The sequence below is a fragment of the Passer montanus genome, unplaced genomic scaffold (genome assembly GCF_014805655.1).
Source record: "Passer montanus isolate IOZ18808 unplaced genomic scaffold, ASM1480565v1 scaffold100, whole genome shotgun sequence".
NCBI lineage: Eukaryota > Metazoa > Chordata > Aves > Passeriformes > Passeridae > Passer > Passer montanus.
In genome coordinates, this window is record NW_024356506.1 from 818929 (window position 1) to 826046 (window position 7118).

The 7118-nt window shown below is 48.0% G+C and overlaps 2 non-coding genes across 2 annotated transcripts; both read right to left on the bottom strand.

Moving 5' to 3' along the window:
- Positions 1-2168: 2168 nt before the first annotated feature.
- On the bottom strand, positions 2169-2241 carry TRNAF-GAA. The gene has a single exon. It is a non-coding gene; the product is annotated as a tRNA-Phe (tRNA).
- A 620-nt stretch (positions 2242-2861) lies between these two features.
- TRNAF-GAA lies at positions 2862-2934 on the bottom strand. Its single transcript has one exon. It is a non-coding gene; the product is annotated as a tRNA-Phe (tRNA).
- Positions 2935-7118: the final 4184 nt, after the last annotated feature.

Below are 7118 nucleotides of genomic sequence, written 5' to 3' on the forward strand. Positions count from 1 at the left end.
AAAAAAAAAAAATCCTCATCTCCTCTCAGAGCTGCGTTGTGGTCTCTGGGATTTCTGGAACTGTAGGAACCTTTTTCTGAACTAGTGGGGACCTTTCCTTTGCCTTCCCACCGCTGTGGGTCAGGCTTGAAAGTGGTTTCATTGGAGCTACCCCCATGTTCGAGGCCAACAAGCCCAGATGTCACTGTCACCTCCACAGAGGTGCCAGCTCTGGCTGGGCATCCCCTGGTGCTGGCTGAGAGCAGAGACCTGGTGAGGATTGGGAACGGGTGCCCTGTGACAGTGGCCAAAGGAAATGGAACTGGTCTGCCCTGTTTGTTGAGACTAAACCCATCTGGCATGGCTAAAACTTCTTCCCCTCTCTACTCCAGCAGAATTCATAGAATCACAGATTCATGGAATGGTTTGGGTTGGGAGGGACTGTAAAATCCTGCGGTTCCAACCCCCTCCACCAACACCTTCCACTAGATCAAGCTGTTCACGTTGCTCATCCAGCTTGGCCAAACATTTCCAGGGACGGGGCAGCCACAGATTCTCTGGGAAATAGATGCCAGAATCTTACCACCACCACCACCACATGGGAAAATTTCCTCCCAATATCCCATCTAACCCTGCCTGCTGGCAGTGGGTAGCCATTCCCTGTGTTCTGTCACCCCATCCCTTGTCCCCAGTCCTTCTCCAGCTCTCCTGGAGCCCCTTCAGGCACTGGAAGGGGCTCTGAGGTCTCCAAACCTTCCCTCCCCCAGTCTGAGCAATCACATCTCTCAGCATTTCTTCCAAAATAGACCTATTATGTCCAAACCACTTCCTGGGAATTGCTCCTGGCTCCTGCTATGCAGGGAACTGTGTCTGGGCATTGTCTGGGAGCACACAGATTGTCACATTTAAGCTATTTGGGTCACCATCAACTCGGTGTCTCTGCTATGGGATTTGCCTCTCTCCTTGGGGCTCAGGGCTGCCTTTCTCCAGGGGGTTAATGAGGTCAGAGCCCCTCAGCACAGCCATGGTGTGTGAACTGTTCTCAAACCTGAGGGCAATATTTGGGATGTTCATAACACCTCAGCTCTGCTTTCATAACAAAACGAGGCCCAAGACACGCACAAAATTTGATATAATTTAATCCCACACGTGGACCATGCAGGGAGTTCTGACCTACTTTGATCCAATTTGGGGACCAGGAGGCTCCTGCCTAATTTAGATCCAGGCAAAGACAGCTGGAGTAAAGGCTAATTTCCAGCTGGTGCATCCCTGAGCCAGATGATCCCACCTGAGGGCATCAGGTCTGCAAAGGTCCAGCCTGGGTGAGCAGCTGCTGCATTTGTGGTGTTGTTTTGTGGTGTAGAATTTGAGGTGTTGTGTTTGTGGTGTTTTATTTGTGGTGTTGTGTTTGTGGTGTTGCAGTTGAGGTGTTGCATTTTGAGGTGTTGTATTTGTGGTGTTGTTTTGGGGTGTTGAAATTGAGGTGCTCTGTTTGGGTGGTGGCTCTTGGCAGAGGCATTTGCCCAGCAGGACCCCTGGTATCTCTTCAAGGCTTAAGCAGGTGATGATGGTTTTTTTTTTTTGGTTATAGAAAAGTTATTTTAAATACATCCTGGTCAGGGAAGCATTTTCTGGAATTTCTGGATGTCAGACAGCCTGATTCCCACAGCTTTTAGAGTATCAACAGAAGGAAAAGGTGGGGGGAAAGTCCCTGTCCTGCTATGAAGAAGAGATTGGATGGGCATTGGGGTTGATCTTGAGAAGGTCGAGGGTTTGCTGCTTCTCACTTGTCTTTTTGGACGGCTGGCATTTCGTGTCCTGTCTCTGGTGTTGGTCTGAAGGGCTCCATGGAACAGGAATAAGAAAAGGACAAAGCAGCAAACACAAAGCAGAGTTACTCAGTTTGGTGGGGCGTCTGCACATTGAGCACCATCGTTTGAAAATAGTCAAGGTAAAAATAGGAAATTGTCAGGAAAGAGTTGAAAACTTCATCAGAGAATCACAGAGTACCCTGAGCTGGAAGGACCCACAAGGATAAAATCATAGAGCCATTAAGACTGCAGAAGGTTTCCAAGATAGAGTCCAAGCTTTGACCCTTCACATCCTTGTCAACCAAGGAAGAGCACTGAGCACCATGTCCAGTCATTTCCTGGACACTGCCAGGAAATTGATTCCAACTGCTAAAACTCTGCTGAAGCCCGGGATTGAACCAGGGACCTTTAGATCTTCAGTCTAACGCTCTCCCAGCTGAGCTACTTCAGCCCTGATACCAAGCTTTGTTTCCCTAAAAACAACAGGTAAACACACTGGAATGCTTCAGCCTGGAAAATACAAATTTCAGGGAGAGGGGTTGCTTCAAGGCCAGTTGTGATTGATGCTAAAAATCACTTTCATGGATAAGGGGTTTTTCCTATTTTCCCAAACCCAGTTTTGATTCTGTGCTTGGCCATACACCAAAGGTGGATCAACCTTTCTGCTTCTTCTCAGGGCAGTCCATGCCACAGGACTGGGAACAGGCAGTGGAAGGAACAAACATCCCTTTATATCACGATTTTTGCTAAAATACTTGAACTGCAAACTCCTGTCCCTCTTTCACAGGCTCAGACTTGTTGAGTGGGGACTTCATGGAGGTCCCTGCTCCAAATCCCTGCTCAAGCAGGACCTACAGCCCCTTGTCCAGCACCACCTCCAGGTCACTTGGGAATATGTCTAAGAAGGGAACTCCACACTCTCTCAAGGCCACTGAGCCCAGTTTCTCCTCCTTTCCCCTCAGCAGAGATGCTCCTGTCCCCTCCCAGTCCTGCTGGACTCTGTTCTGGATGTCCAGGTCTCTCCTGTAGTGCAGAGCCCAGCCCTGGGCACAGAAAAGTGCAGGAAAACTGTGCTGAAGCCCGGGATTGAACCAGGGACCTTTAGATCTTCAGTCTAACGCTCTCCCAGCTGAGCTACTTCAGCTCTGCTGAGGCTCAGATTTTCCCAAAACCTGTTGGAACATGATGAGATTTCAGACTTCTGCCACTTAAACTTCTGCCACTCAAACTGGCTCAGTGGACACTTGACCCTTTTTGATATCTAAACACCTGGCCCAAACATCAATTATCTGACCCCAGAAAGGTCAACAATTATCAAAGTTCTTCAGATGGGAATGCCTGTGGTGGATAATACTCATGACTAGAATTATTTTTACAGCCACATCTGCAGTGGTAGCACCCGGCCAAGCTGGTCTTCATGGAAACATGGAATGGTCTGGGATAGAAAGGATTTGAAAGGACCAGTTCTACCTCCTGCCATGGGCCTGGACACATTCTGCTATCCCAAGCTGCTCCAAGCCTTATCCAACCTGTCTTGGATACTTCCAGGGATGGGGAAGCTTCTCTGGGAAGCCTGGGCCAGGGCCTCACCACCCTCACAGGGAAGAATTTCTTCCTAATATTCAGTCCAGTCCTATCCTCTGTTAATTTAAAGCCATTCCCTGTGTCCTGTCCCTCCATCCCTTGTCCAAACTCCCTCTCCACCTCTCCTGGAGCCCCTTCAGGCACTGAAGGGCGCTCTGAGGTCTCTCTGGAGCCTTCCCTTCTCCAGGCTGGACGTTCCCAGCTCTCCCAGCCTATCTCCAGAGCAGAGGAGCTGCAGCCCTTGGAACTCAATGGCCTCCTTTGGATTCACTCCACATCCTTTTGAAGTTGGAGGCTCCAGAGTTTTCTCAGAGGCTGAACTAATCTGTCACTCCACAGAGCTGCCATCATCCCTGTCCTGATGTCTCTCAGTGGGTGACAAGGATCCATCTGCAGGTTCTCCCTAGGAAAGGGAAGACGTGGATGCCTTGGACTTAGACTTGCCTCTGCCTTTCCAGCTGTCCCACTTTTGCTTCAGCAGCTTTTTCCTTGTCAAGGAAAGTGGCTTCCCACCAGCTTTCCTCAGACAGGAAGAAATGATCCCAACGTGGAAACTGTGGTATTTGACAGCCCACTCTTCCTAGCTTGAAGCTTCAGCTGGGTACAGAATTCCTGTGGAAAGCTGAGCTGAACTGCTTTGCAAATGCTCAGCAGTGTTGGTGCAAAGGATGAAGTGAAGGATCTGATAAAGTACAAGCCTTGATGGAAGTGCTACATTTAAGTTAAATTAGAAGTTTGAGCAGCTGACTCACTGGGAACTTGGGTTTTTCAGCTGGTGAAACATCAGAACTGAAAGTCTGTGGGCAAAGTCATCAGAAGTCAGACTTGTGGTGCCAGTTTGACGAGTCACATGGAAGAAGTTGGAAGATCAGACTTTTCCTTATTGAAGAGGAAGAAATTAAAGCTGTTTTTACAGCTCAGTTCACACCTCAGGGCTGGAGCTCCATGGGGAGAGAAGGAAGTGGAAGGAGGAGTGAAATATTGGGATCCTGTTGTCCTCTCTCCCCTGTGCCATTCCCCCATGAAAAAAACCTGTTGTGTCATTCACATCTTGATTATTCTTTGGGGTGTTTTTTGGTGCCTTCATCCCATGAAGGATGTGAAAAAAAGCCCTTAATAAAGTGTCTTCTGCACAGGGAAATGCCATGTAAACCTTGTTTATCCAATCAACAAAAAGAGAGAGTAAAGGGAAGGGTATTACAGGACCTAGAGAAAGAAATGGTATTTTAGGATCTAGAGAGGAATCATTAGGAGTTGGTGGCTTATTGATTCTTCTGATGCAGGAACTAAAGGTTATCATTGGAAAAGAGTGAGTGCCAAGCTTGGAACAAAGAAAAAATAAGAAATTTCCTTACACAGTGTCTGGTTATATGTGCAAAACTCTGCTATTATAGATTCCCAAACCATAAAAATGTTTAGAAGATGACTAGGAAGATTTATGGAGGGGAAAAAAAAAATCTGCAAAGAGCATAAAAATATGGAACTGCCTGCTTTGGTTCATGCATACCCTGAGCCACAAATCTCTGGAGATCAGGAGAGCATCTGGTGATATAACACCCTGCTGTTTTTCCTTTTTTAGCCACTAACTCACAGAAAACGTTGCAGGCTGGGTTTTGAGCTGGATGTTCTGTACATCTCCTCTGGCACCTCCTTGTCCTCACGCTCTGGCTTCTGGAGGCACCAGGGTGGTGTCAGCCTGTGAAACCCTGCTGGCACCTTGTGCAGAGCCGTGCTGGAGGTGTCATCTCATGCCACCAGCCAAGTGTTTAATCACCGCTGCCGCGCGGGTGGCTCAGGCGCTGGCCATGACAAACGGATGACAGGCCATCCCTCTGTCCCTGCTTCCCCTCCTCCCATTTTTTTTCCAGTTTTCCTACCACTCCAGCCCAATCTGCCTGTGCTTTCTCAAATACCCATCTGGCATCAGGCAGAAGTAGCTTTCAAAGGTTATGGAATTGCATCCAGGGTTACATTTCCAATCGGAAAGCCGATTGTCCTGGGCTGCGTCCAAAGGACTGCAGGCAGCAAGTGAGGAAGGGGATTTTGTCTCTCTGCTCCAGACTGGAGAGATCCCACCTGGAATGTTTCATCCAGCACTGGGGTCCCAGCTCAGGAAGGACATGGACATGTTGGAGGAGTCCAGAAGAGGCACCAAGGTGATGAAAGGGATGGAGCAGCTCTGCTGTGAGGAGAAAATGAGAGAATTGGGAATGCTCAGCCTGGAGAAGAGGAGATTCTGGGGTGACCTAATTGTGGCCTTCCAGTACCTGATGTGGGCCCACAAAAAAATAAAGAGAGACAATTTACAAGGGCCTGGAGTGACAGGAAAAGAGGGGATGGCTCTAAGATGAAGAAGAGTAGATTTAGATTAGAGATTAAGAAGAAATTCTTCTCGCGAGAGTGCTGAGGCCCTGGCACAGGTTGCCCAGAGAAGCTGTGGTGCCCCATCCCTGGAATTGTCTGAAGCTAGGTTGGACAGTGCTTGGAGCATCCTGGGATAGTGGAAGGTGTCCCTGCCCAGGCAGGAGGGTTGGAACTGGATGATCCTTAAGGTCCTTTCCAACCCATTTCTGAGCCATTCTGTGACTCCATGATTTGCTGAGAGTCACCACCAAATTATCCCAACCTCCCTGTCCCTGTCCAGAGCCAAGCTGGCTCTGTGTTCCAGTCTGGGTTCACCACCTCTTGTGGAATTCACTCTTTTTTAGTTTGGGCAAGGGCATCACCCAGAAGGAGGCACAGAGAGGTGACCTTTTTCACCCAGCCCAGCACATCGAATTTGTCACCCATGTTAGTTTTTCCTGCAGACATCCTGGCACCAAACTCTGACCCTGATGGGATTTTGTTGTGTTTCCCCACTCTTTCCTGAACTCTGTACCAGGGGAGTGACATCCAGCTGCAGGGTTGGGATGTGATTGCTTTTCACTCCCTGACTTGGCTCTGATGTGTCATAAAAAACAATGTTCTTCCTTTAGGCTTCCTGAAATTTTTCTGTCTCATTACACCAAGAAGGCTCTTGGTTTACTTGAAAATAATTTTTAGTGATTATCTCTATTTTGCTGTCACTATTTTCTCTTTCTGCTCTCTCCGCAGACTTTTATGAAAATGATCTCATTAGGAACGTGGAACTCCTGTTTCTGAGGAAGGTTTCTTGAGGTTTGTAAAGGTCTCTCAGCAGGAAGTTTGCTCAGCTCCATTTTCCCCTCTGGTTGAACAGACCCCCAGGTGAGCCCATTAGGGGAAAATGGACTGCTTGAAAATAAAATTGTACAAAACATGCAGCAGCAGCAGCACCTCTGAAATGTAAGGCTGCAATAAGCAACAAACCATATTTGCAAAACTCCTCTTTGATGGCAGTTTAATATGTTGGGGAAAGAAAGAGATAATGGCCCAAAGGGCACTGGGGGTGCTTCCCAACACAGTGGAGGTGAGGGGATGGAAGATGAGGCCTGGGATAACATCATTGTTATTCTGGAGACACAAATGCAGCTTTGAAAAACAGAGTTAATGAAGCCCAGCTGCCAAACCCTGCCCGTCACACAGCCATTCCCTCTCCCTCCTGAAGTCTGATGTCTAAAAGATGCTGAGATTGTCAGTCCATCATTCAGGGGGATGGCACTAGGGGTTCTTTCATTTTTATTTTTTTTATGTTAGGAATTCAGGCTATGAATAACAGCTCTGCTGTCCTGAGGTGCAGTATTCCTGTGCTGTAAACACAGATTTTGGATGGAGGAATGCAGAAAT